Source organism: Carassius gibelio, chromosome A25, assembly GCF_023724105.1.
Source record: "Carassius gibelio isolate Cgi1373 ecotype wild population from Czech Republic chromosome A25, carGib1.2-hapl.c, whole genome shotgun sequence".
NCBI lineage: Eukaryota > Metazoa > Chordata > Actinopteri > Cypriniformes > Cyprinidae > Carassius > Carassius gibelio.
In genome coordinates, this window is record NC_068395.1 from 11,772,489 (window position 1) to 11,784,671 (window position 12,183).

Sequence of the window (12,183 nt, forward strand, 5' to 3'; positions counted from 1 at the left end):
TTTCTAGCATCTTTGCTGAATTTATGTCCTTCTGTTGACCTCAAGTGATCTCCACACCTTTCACTTCCACAGGGCTTTCACACCAAAATAAAATACTGGATTACAAACTCTATATATATGGAAACTAATCAAAAATAGTTGTTAAAAAAGCAAAATTATGTAATAAAGATTATACACTTCATGCCACAATCATTAAAACCTCCCAATATTTATGACTGCTGACTTTCTCAGAACAAAGACTTATATATATATGTAATTCAGAACAGTTTTTTTTCCCTGTTGAAGTTTTGATCAATGAATACAATCCCAATCCCAACCAGCACGATAAAACAAAACGAAAAAAGTCTGAAAGTCTGGAGATACTGCTAGTTATCTGTTTCCCGGCTGAAGTTTTTGGGTTAGGATAAAGGAGTGCTGTGTCCTTGTAGAATATGGATGATAAATTGTTCTTACTGTGGTTATGAATCTTTCAAGGTAGATGGAATGTGAGAAGAAAGGCATTGGAGAAGAAGCATTAATGACCCCCAGATCAATGCATAAATAAATAATGATCATTCAGCTGAAATGCATCGATTATCCTCTAATGGGTGATATGAGGTTATTTATCACTCTTCTAAACTTGAAGAACAGCATCCTGGCACCTTTTAAAAACAACGGAAGTAAATGATGTGCAGTTTAAGACAACAAAGTCACATTGTGATTGTACTTGCTCTCTGAAACCACTTAGATATGGAGAACTTTCGAACTCAACAGTCTTTTGCAGACTGAACCGGCAGCCCAGCAACAGGGTGAACATCCGTATGGACCCTCGGTGCAGGCAACGGGTCACGACCGCTTTACACACGGCCCCGCACACACCTGAACCCTACCCCTCGCGCTGGGCATCTGGGCTCAGAGCCACTGAACCAGCCTGACCTCCACTCCACACTCTTACTCCTCTGAGACTCCACAAACAACACAGGAGACACACACCGGCACTTCACCGTCTGCAGCCGGCCAGGGGAAATATGGACAGAGATGAATCTATAGACACTCAATTTATAGATGATATATGGGCTGAATTTGTATGCATGATGGTAAGAAACTCTAATTAGCTATTTGTTTAATTAGAGATGTTGCTGTGATCTTGTTATTTTTGAATTTGTAAATAAACCAGATCATTACAGTATGTTTGAAAATGCAGCCCATCTTTCTACTTCAAAATTTTAATGTTTCATTTAATGTCACTTGCTGTTTCTTTGTCATCATTTGTGAAATATTTTCTACACCAGAATGTTTGAGTGTATTTATGAGATTTATTAGCGCACATGAATATCACAACAACATTGTAATTTCACAGAAAAATCATTTCAGGTATTCCTGTAAAAATACATTTCTAAACAGTTTTAAAAGAAAATTATTTATTTGAATTAAAACATTTTATACTGTATATATATATATATATATATATATATATATATATATATATATATATATATATATAATTTTTATTTTGTAACTATCATATGACATTTTAATTTTTTAGAGTTTTTTTTATATATACACAATTTTTGTTTTCTAACTTTATCGTACTACATTTTTTTTTTTTTTTTTTACAAATTTATGGTGCTTGATTAAAACAAAATGCCAAAATTGTTTGCCTTGAAGACAGAAAAGTTCATCTCAGTTTTGTTGATTAGACAATTTTACTGGAAAACAAGACTAAATGATTAATTCTTTTTTTTTTCCTGCGCACCAGTGATAGTCTGAACATTTTATTTTATCAAATTAATTTGCATTTACATTTAATCATTTAGCAGATTAGACGTACAAATGAGGTTAATAGAAGAAATCAAAACAACATAAGAGCAACAATATGTGTTGTGACAAGTCACAATTCATAATAAGTCTCAATATTATCTTTTTCAGTCATATTAACAAATATACCCATTGTGATGATTTACTCGCGTGTGCATGCATGCATTTTTCTTTTTTTTCTTTTTTTTGATGAAGGATATCATAAAGCTTGCCAGAAAATACTCATGAACAGCTTGCATGACAAAATTAAATTTCCCATTATTCTCTCTTCATTTTTTTTATTAATTGTTTTATTAAAAAAGCTTTTTGTCTTTGTTGAGACTTAAGGTTAAAAATGTATTTTACGGCAATCGAAAGGAACATGGTTTTGTAATTGTGACTTTCAAACATGTAGGGAAGAACTTCCCAAGAGGACCTGAAGGCATATCATTTTCCATCAAGTCAGGCCACTAAAAATCAGCCTGTATTTTGGTCAATATCCCCATCTTGTGGACATGAACCCGTCTGTGGCCAAGGTGCCTCAAAGGCAGAGGAAGGGCTCAAAGAAATCAGAATACCTGAGATCTACAGAAGAGAAGTCTTAATGCCATACCATACAACGACACTCTAAAAAGATGTGTGCTTTCAACACAAATTTCCAATATGAAAATGCGAGGTACATAAAAAAAAAAGGATTTATGGAGTGACCTACACAAAACCCAGACACGGACACTTTTGGGAAGAACTGGAATCTTAGTTATGCTCTCATGTCTTAATCGGACCAAAATCCCTGCATCCATGCTTCTGTCATCATTTCCTCACGTTTCAAACCTGTGGAACACAAGAAAACATTTCAGAGAATGTTTCTGCTTTTCTATCAATACAAGTCAATGGGCTTAAAAGCGTTTAAACTCCAAAAAGGAAATAAAGGTAAGGTGAAATGAATCCATACTATCTGAGTGAGACAAGTCATCAGAAGTGGTATTAAATTATTATTTTTTAAATATTAATATTCAAATATTTACATATTTATATTGAAATCCAAGTATTATATTGAAAGATTTTTTAAATGCATATTATTATTATTATTTTTTTAAATATATAAATTGTTTTACTATTAATATTTATATATTTAGAAGATTTTCTACATCAAAAATAACAGCACCTCAAACACTGGATCATGCAGGTCATGTCAGGATTTTTTGTGAATTAATTTAAAAGTGAATTCTTCAAATTATCTTCTTTCGTGTTTTGCAGAAGAAATAAACTCGATATGACGGTTAATAAATTATGACATTTCTTATTTTTGGGTTAATTGTATCCCTTTAAGACCAATTTTTTTTTTTTTTTATTAAATTCTTTATTCATGTGATTTGGGGCATCTGCATTATTTTGGCAATATGCTGTACATGAAGAATTTATATTTATGTACTAGATATCACATTCACAAAATGTGTGTTTGTCCAGCAAAAAAAAAAGAAAGAAAAGAAAAAGTGATTGCCCAAAGACAGGACAGAGTAACTGAAAAAAGAAACGTGGTAAACAAGACACTCTCATGAGTGAAGTCATTTGTCCACATCTTCACCTGCTCAGGGTCAGACAGGAAATGAGACGACTTTATCATTGTTGTCACTTTGTCTTTGGTTGGTTAGGCAGCTTCCTCTCATGGATTGGCTTCGCGGATGATGGCGCGGGTGAGCCCCGCCGAGAGATCCCCCACCTCTCTCGAAGAGCCCCACTTTTTAATATGCAACATCTGTGCCGGGGAGAGCGCTCCAAACTGGCTGCTCCTTGGAGGATGACAGCGGAGGCTGCTCAGAACTTGGGCAGGGGGCGTTTGTAACTGCGAGGTTATACACAGATGTTAGCGATGTTCACAATGTCACTTTGTCCTTTGTTACAATGGCCCGGGGAGAACTATTTTGGGGCAAGTACTTCTTTACTTCTTATATCCACTGAGTTTCCTCTGTCCATCTAACAATCCTGCTCTGGGATCATTCGGGTCAGTGAACACCCGATCGACCCGGTGCTATAGCGGTGATCTGACATGCAGCGAGAGCTCAGAGCTCATATGGAGGGCCCGCGTTCTCCACCGGAATTTGAGCGAGGAGGTTTGTGCACCTGCTGCTCCTCTGGGATCTCTGGATCTTAGAAGAGGAGGCCTGGGGACTTGTTAGGCATCACAGGGATGCTGGAGATTTAGGGGAAAGTGTCTGTGTGTGACTGCCTGTGTGTCTTGTTGAGCAGACCATCTCTCTGTAGACACCGGAGGATTCGCAGAAGAACAAAAACACTGCGAGAATGATGACGGAGCCCTGAATAAAGACACATGGAAAGAGCGCGGTGACAGCTGAGAAACACAGACTGTGTGCTGTATGTACCCTCTGTATAAACAAGTATCTGTGTGCTAGGCTATTTTTGTTCTACTCCAGAATCGTCCGCAATTAATTCAACTCGAGCCGCTCTAGGGACAGTTCTCCCGAAAATGAAAATACTGTCGTTATTCACTTGAATGTTGTCGCACACCCCCTCACCCCCCTACCCTGTAAAACAAAAAAGGAGAAATTTTTAAGAATGTTCACGCAGCTCTTTTCCATGACTACGTACGTAAATGTGGAATGTGGTCCATACAACTTGCACACTATATTCCAAATGTCCCGCAAACCAAAATACATTTCCGAAAATGTATCTTCCCCTCCACCAAAGCTCTGAAATCTCACTTGATCCGACATATTGTTGCCACAACAGATTTAATATTAAACTTGGCCTTGCACTGAAAGCATTGAACTGTGACGGACCAATCAGCTATAAGCTTTGAAACTGAAAATATAATCTTACCTGAAACTTCAACAGGATTCTTACTGCCACTTGTTTAATTCTAGTTGTTTAAATGAGATAATATGTAATCTAATAAAACAGCAAGGTCAAGCATAAACACTTTATCGAATAAGGCACGAGGTTAAATCACAACAATTGATACCAGCTGAGAACAGTCTAATTCGACTCCATTTTATTAACATTCTTCTTCTTTAAAGAACCAAACTAATTCAGCTGTGATCTGACGGGGTCTGTAAGTGGCATCACGCTGCCAATTTTCAAACTAGACACTGAGGAGAGACCGAGGGCGAGAGAAATTAGAAAAATGAGTATCCGGCGATGGTGAGCTTGCATGCTTACGAAGGCATTCATATTTAATGCTCATCATCAGGGGCTGCGTTTGAGCATGGGAAGATGCGGTTGCTATTTTTTCCACACACCCCTTGAGCCAACTCCTTGTGACAGCCCTCCGCTCCATCCCAGCAAATTATCCGCATGAGTTCCCGTGAACAAAAACAACGCGGTGTGAGCGAAGCGAGGCCCGGCCGCCGCCGCCGTCCTGCGACCGGGGATGGGAGGAGGGGACGGTCGGCCACGTCGCTTCGGATCAGCCGTCTCTCCACACTTCGCGTCTTCTCAGTTAAATGATGAATGTAGAGGAGGGGGAAGTCGAACGAAGATCCCAGCTGCCATCGCTGGAGAGGACGGGGATAATGCAGCCATATGTGGAGAATAGCATGGGATACGATGCCTGTGAAACGCTGAGGTGGCTTTTCTGAGGCCTTTGATGCTTGTGGAGATGCGAGTTGACTGCAGGCCACCAGAGAAGACTCGTTGTCTTGACATACTGTGTTTCGCTCAGATTTAACTTAGTCTCTTTGATGCAATAAACCACAGCATGGTTGTAAAACTAGAGACATGCAACATGAACACCACACGATTTGATATAAAAATGACATTATAGCTGGATATTAAATCAACATCTAAGCATCTTTAGATCACTGAATTCAAAGGCATAGTCTTTTATCTCCTTATGATAATGTTTTTAATTTATGCAGTTGGCTTGGCAAGGCTACAGCACTAAACCGATTCTTTTTTAAAGTTTTGTTTTTCTAAATTCTTTGAACAAGGTAAAATAAAGAGGAAACTTAAAAGGTAATATGCTACATCGTATTAAATCTGTATATTTAATCCACTATAAAAGTGTTCTTAAGCCATTCTAACGCACTCATAATATTATAAACAGAATTATCCATCCATCTTCTAATTCTATTTATGCTCTCATGAATATTTGAAACCAGTTAAAAGATTCATTAAAACGCAAAAAGATTTAAGTTAATCAATACTTTGATATCTTATTCCCAGCCAAAGTAGACTTTTCAACTTTCCAGTTTTTATGTTAATACAAATCAAAAATGCAAATGACATTTTTAGAGGATTATTTTTTCTTATTCCAAAAATATATATCTATTAAATCAAATATATATTAATGTTCTATTTAATAGTTTGTTACTCTATAATTCTATAACTTTTATTATATTTTTTATATACTAAGCAAGCATGAATATCTAAGTATTATGTATTTCATTATATTTCTTGCTACAATATTTATATGTAAGTATTGTTTTTAATTACAGATTTTCATTCTATTTGAAGATTCCGAAATCATATATTTGTAACAATTCTTAATTTCTATAATTATTTTGACACTAGCAGCAAATGAAATTCCTTTCAGAAAAAAAAAAACTTTTGAATTCTAAAAAAGTCAGACCTTGTGTTTTAGTCTATAAAATATAAAACATGTATTATAATGCATTAGGAATACATTTAGGCTCCTTAGAAAGTCTTACCCCGAAAAAAATATGAAAATAATATTGTCCTCATGTTTACACAATCACTTATCTCTCGAAAAAGCCATTCATTTTTAGTTATTTACATTGTTATTTAGTTATTTACATGAACAATAATGTAGCTTTAAAAATCAGACTGCAGTCAGTGTATTTGAATGAATTAAGAGGTCTCTACAGAATGATTCCAGAGGAACATCTTCACATCTTAGCGTCGCTGCAATGAAGTGAGAGTTTAAGTGGAGCGCAACAGCACCCTCTCCTGGCCAGCGCTGGTATGACACCCTCACGATGAAGAGTTTGGGTTTGACCACTGGTCCACTGAGACCTGATTAGTAAATCATCTCTTCTTTGGCCTCCTTCTCAAGGATATGAGTTGACACCGAAGGAGACTTGAAAAATCGACTGTCGTAAAAATAAACTTGTCTTCGAAGATGCATGCTCACTGAGCCCCAAATTGGCCCAAATTTAAAGCTATATACATAGTCACCCCTTCAATTACACTGACTCGCGAAGTACATAGAGGACAGAGAACTTTACAGGACTTTTCAAAGAGAATAGTCTTTTGATTTATGCATGACAACAAACCCAGTTTTAATTGACTCTGAAATACGATAAATCAAAGCTGTGCATCAGAGTGTTCAATTAAAAGCAGCGTGCACCAATTATGAATGAATAATGAGTTTCTGCACACACGATTTTTGAAGAACCTGCGGATGACAGATTTGGTTTTAAAGTAGTTCACTGGCGTTTCAGATCTTTAAGGAAATAAAACAGCGCAAGAAAATCATTTTAAACATTATTTCATACACTTTTATAAAGAATCTGCCTGTTTGGTTTGCACAGAGATGCATGTTTTTGCACAAAATTAGTTGTAGGGATTTGTTAGGAACCTAAAAACATAATTCCTATGTGAAAGCTTTGGAATGTATTGCTGTCACTCTGCCTTCTGAACAAACAGCACAAGCTGGATGTGTCTCCTAATTGCTGTAATGGAAGATTCTTGTTGAGGATTTATGAAAAGCGCATACGCATTACCTGCAAGCGTGTTGGTGTTTTCGTTGCAGCTTTTTTGCTCAAAAACCACATTCAACAGCACAGCGTGCCATCCATATTCATGCGATATTTGCTGGGAGGCATTTTTGTGTCTCCTAAAAATAGCACGTGGAAGAAAAAAGAGACTCACAAAGATACAATGCTGCATTTGTACGAGCTTTCCGGAAGGAAGCCGGTAAACAAATGTCTCCTCATTGAACCTTCCGCTCCATCTGCAGTGTAAACAAGAGTAAATTATTTGCAAGGTCACTTTAAGGTAAAGTTAAGGGTGTCGATACACGGGAAGTGATGAAATAACGCTGCGCTTTGAGCCTCAGAGGTCTTATTTCCATATAACAACACGCCATCTTATAAACTCGTGTCACGCTGTTGAATGTGTTTAGTGTGTTTTTGTGATAAATGTATGGATTTCGGTGTTGGCTTGTGAATATGTCCCTCTGATTTTTATGATTTAGATGGAAGGTTCCGGCTTTTATGGTAAATGTCGCAGGTGTTTGCTCAGATAGAGAGAACCCACAGTTGTGAACGGTGTTTTAAAGGAACAGTTCACCCACCTCGTCCTCAGGCCGTCCGAGATGTAGATGAGTTCGTTTCTTCATCAGAACAGATTGGGAGAAATCTTACATCACTTGCTCACCAGTGGCAGCTCATTAGGGGCAGTCACGGCCTTGGAGAATCACATCACATCCCCAGTGGATCCTCTACAGTGAATGGGTGCCGTCAGAATGAGAGTCCAAACAGCTGATAAAAACATCACGATAACCCACACCACTCCAGTCCATCGATTAATGTGAAACGAAAAGATGTAATACATAAACTGATCATGGCGTTTTTAACTTTAAACGACGGCACCCATTCACCGTAGAGGATCCACACATTTTTTTCTTACAGTGATAGACAAGTCAATGTTGTTTTAGCAGATTCAATCTTCAAAATATCTTGTGTCCACATTTTAATGAGCAATAACAAATTTGGGGAAATAGCCTAACCCTTACCTGAAGTAAATAAGTGAATGATTTGAATCATCTTTTAATCTGAGCTCTAAACAGCAGGTTATGATGGCCACCAGTAGAGGACAGCACTCGCTCATACTTTAGTGGTCACCACCTTCTTGTCATTATAAATTAATTCTGTCTGTTGTGAGCAAAACATCTATTTTATTCGCTATTAACTGAGAAACCAAAACCTCTGCACCAGCATTTAACTAGACCTACAAATACAAAAAACTTATATATATATATCACAGATAATCACATAATGAACCTATATTTGCTAGAAGACATTGATAAATGTCCCTGTTCTCCTCTGAAATATACTTTGTTGGCTTTTCTTGCCTCTCGTTTAGCTTTATGCTTCTGTTGTAGAGCTCTGTTCATTTGTTATGCATGCTTTTGGTTTCAGGCAAAGCTCCCAGGTTAAATTAGTTGCATCACTTTTTGGATTCGTATCACGCCGCTGCATCCGTTTCAGCCGCCGTGTTTCCGAACACTGGCAATACTGGTTACTTTTAACATTTAAAAGGTTAAAAGTTGCGTCCGGTTGGAAAGGCTTATTTCTGGGAAGCTGGAAATAGCCGCCGTGCCTGAGGCAGTGCTCCCAAACGTGTGTCGACACACACATGCATTCAGAAAACCATGACAGACCTGCAACTGGGAATGGGGACATGGAAGATGTTGACCCAGATGTGACCAGCAGCTGAACCGCAGATATGATTACACAGGCACCATTGCCATGGATGACGTCTGGTTGGTTTTTGAACGCTGTCTGTGACTGGAAGAAAATAGAGAGTGTAAGAGATGAAGAACATGTCACATGATCATAAAGAGTCTCACTGTCTTTGATCTTCTGTAAGAACTCAACTGGATTTTAATATTTATGAAACAATAGGATAAAATACTGTATAATACAACAGCAAGACAAGCACTCTGTGTGTCACAGTTGTCATCAAAATTAACAATATCAAAAATAGTTAGTTAAGAGCGAATAGCATGTACAGTATGTTATATCGGAGTAAAATTGTCTCTAAAGCAATTTAATTTGTATTTTTTTCATGGTTCTAGTCTTGTTAGTCACAACACATGAGATAACACATTTTAAATGTTTTTAATTAATGTGTTTTAATTAAGATTTTTGTTTATATATGTAGTTTTGTTAAAATATTATTTAAGATTTAAAAACAGGTTTATTCATTTTAATATACATTTTTATTATATCATTATGATAATGGGACAGTTGTATTCCCCCCCACCCCCCCAAAAAAAAGAAAATATTATTATTTCTGAAATTAAAAAGATGATAATCTAGAGGAGGTTTATTCTAGACACTGTGTGAGTAAACTGCATGTCAGAGTAGATTATCAATATAAGATTGATCTTTATAGCCCACCAGGTTGCACAATTTGAAGTATCATTGAAATCCGTGGCACGAACGAGGACAAGTTGCACACCAGAGTTTAATACTTAAGGTTTGTTTTGAATAGAATCAAATCTATGCACTTATTTCATGCTGTTTACTGTCAGTCAGGGATATTGTTTCAAAATAATGAGTCAGAACATGAGCTGGATCTCTTTTCACAGGCAGGCGACATGCTCCTTATGAGCCTTGTTGTTGACAGCATGCAGGGCAATTAAGACTAGAAATGAAGCACATGCGGCACAGTTTACCCCTCTATGAGCTATTCAGATGCCAGGGGCTACAGTGAGCTGTCAACCTGTAGGATGTCTCTACAGGTACCTGTCACACACACACACACACACACACACACACACATCCAGCCTGTCATTGCTTCCACCATTAGAGAGTGACATGTGTACAAACAGCCTCACGCTACGAGATCTACAAAGCAAACCCACACGGCATGTGGATTGTGACCTTAAAGGCAGGAATCAAATGAGCGTTGAGCAGGTAAGCATGCAGAGATGTGTTTTTAACACACATATATAACTTTATATTCATTAAAGAAAATCTGAATTTGCATTGTTTTCATCCAAATAAAATCTGAGCTGGTTGACCTGCATCGTCTGATTGCATCAACAGAAATGCATTTACAAGTCAACCTTGCAACCACAAGAGAAGCAATCATCCAGAACACATTAGCTACAACACAGAACACCTTAGTAGCCACCTAGCAGTCCTAAAAAACACTCACAATACCTTAGCAACCACCCAATACACTCAAGTAACTAACAATACCCTAGCAACCTGTCAGAACATCCTTGAAGCCAGTGACATCCTAGCAATGACACAGAACAAACTTTTCTAGCTTTCGTTTGGTCTTCTTCTAATGTTTTTCATCAAAAGCAATTGTTCGCTATGTGTCTGAAAGGGTGCCGAGATGAAAACACAACCACATTTGTATCACGATTCAGGTCGGCACAGTGGAATATTCAACACTGTTAATTGCAGGCAGTATTTTTCCACAACACTACGTGCCATTTTGAAGCGGAAACCCTCTCAGGCAAGGTGAATTGATTGGTTTAGCACTTCAAAAGACACTTTACATAAAACCTGAGTCAGCATGAAAGGGCCTTGTGCTAGCAGAGGACTTGCACCAGACAGCAACCAACGTCAGATGTCTTTGAAAGGCCGACATGAACCAAATATTCAACGTTTGAGTAGCACAACTAAAAAAATAAACTAGATGTTTGCATCAGTAGGAAAAATGTTGGTGGTGCTTGTCCTTGTGAAACTCGCTAGCTTAGCCTCCAGTAACAATATCCTAACAATGAGCAAGGACCTCTTAAAAAACCACAGGAACTACTCAAAACAGCTTAGCAACTATCTAGCCACAACCTAGCAATGGTTGCCAGGGTATTGATATGCATTGATAATTTTGGGGGGGTGTTACCATCAATTAACGTAAGTATAAGCAATCTATCAAAGTGCATTTCAGCCTTAGAGTAAAATGGAGTAAAAAAAATAAATAAATAAATAGGGTAAACGTTGGTGCATTTCATTTGGAAATGTCTAATTCCCAATATGAACTTTCAAATACCCCTCAAGTTTGAGTTCCGACTTGTAAACGCAAAGGAACCACAACAACCCTTGTAAATTTGTAAATTACAAGATATGAAATCACAATTGTTGGACAAGTCACATTATGAGATCTAAAGATGCAATCGTGAAATATAAAGTTACAGAATTAAATATAAAAAGTTGTGATTATAAGAAAAAAACCTGCACTTGTGAGATATGAAGATACAATTGTGAGATTACATTGAACTTACAAGAAATTAAGTTGCAATTATCTATTAATTGTTTTTTTTTTCTTCCATAACAAAGCACCACTTATAAGATAATATGAACCTGTCAAAATATGACTAATGAACACGTAGGTGTAAGTCAGCTTAGAGAGGGTGTAGACTGCCCTACATTGGTGGCATAACCTTTATTAAACTGTGACATTTACAGGAGTAGTTCCCCTGATGTGCCTGAGCAGGTAATGAAAGATCCTCTTCAGACCAGACAGGCCAGAAATTCATTATTAACACTCATGCTGTTAAACCAAATTCAATGTATGATTAATTCAATAAATGTTTTCATACAGACTGACTTTCCACATTTAGGTTCTCGCACTGAAGGGCTCAATATTTCATTTTGTTCTGTTCATCAGAGCTCTGGCATCTGACCTGAGACTACAGTATGTCTCATGATGTCACACAAGGGCTTGTACAAACGTGCACCACTA

General features: G+C 37.3%; 1 long non-coding RNA gene across 2 annotated transcripts; it reads right to left on the minus strand.

Moving 5' to 3' along the window:
* Positions 1 to 1,541: 1,541 nt before the first annotated feature.
* On the minus strand, positions 1,542 to 7,829 carry LOC127947373 (uncharacterized). Of its 2 annotated transcripts, none has more exons than XR_008151282.1 (3): positions 7,627 to 7,829; positions 2,489 to 2,607; positions 1,542 to 2,361 (listed from the first exon to the last, which is right to left on the minus strand). It is a non-coding gene; the product is annotated as an uncharacterized LOC127947373 (long non-coding RNA). The 2 variants fall into 2 exon arrangements; XR_008151283.1 differs by having other exon boundaries at positions 7,479 to 7,627.
* Between the last annotated feature and the right edge of the window lie 4,354 nt (positions 7,830 to 12,183).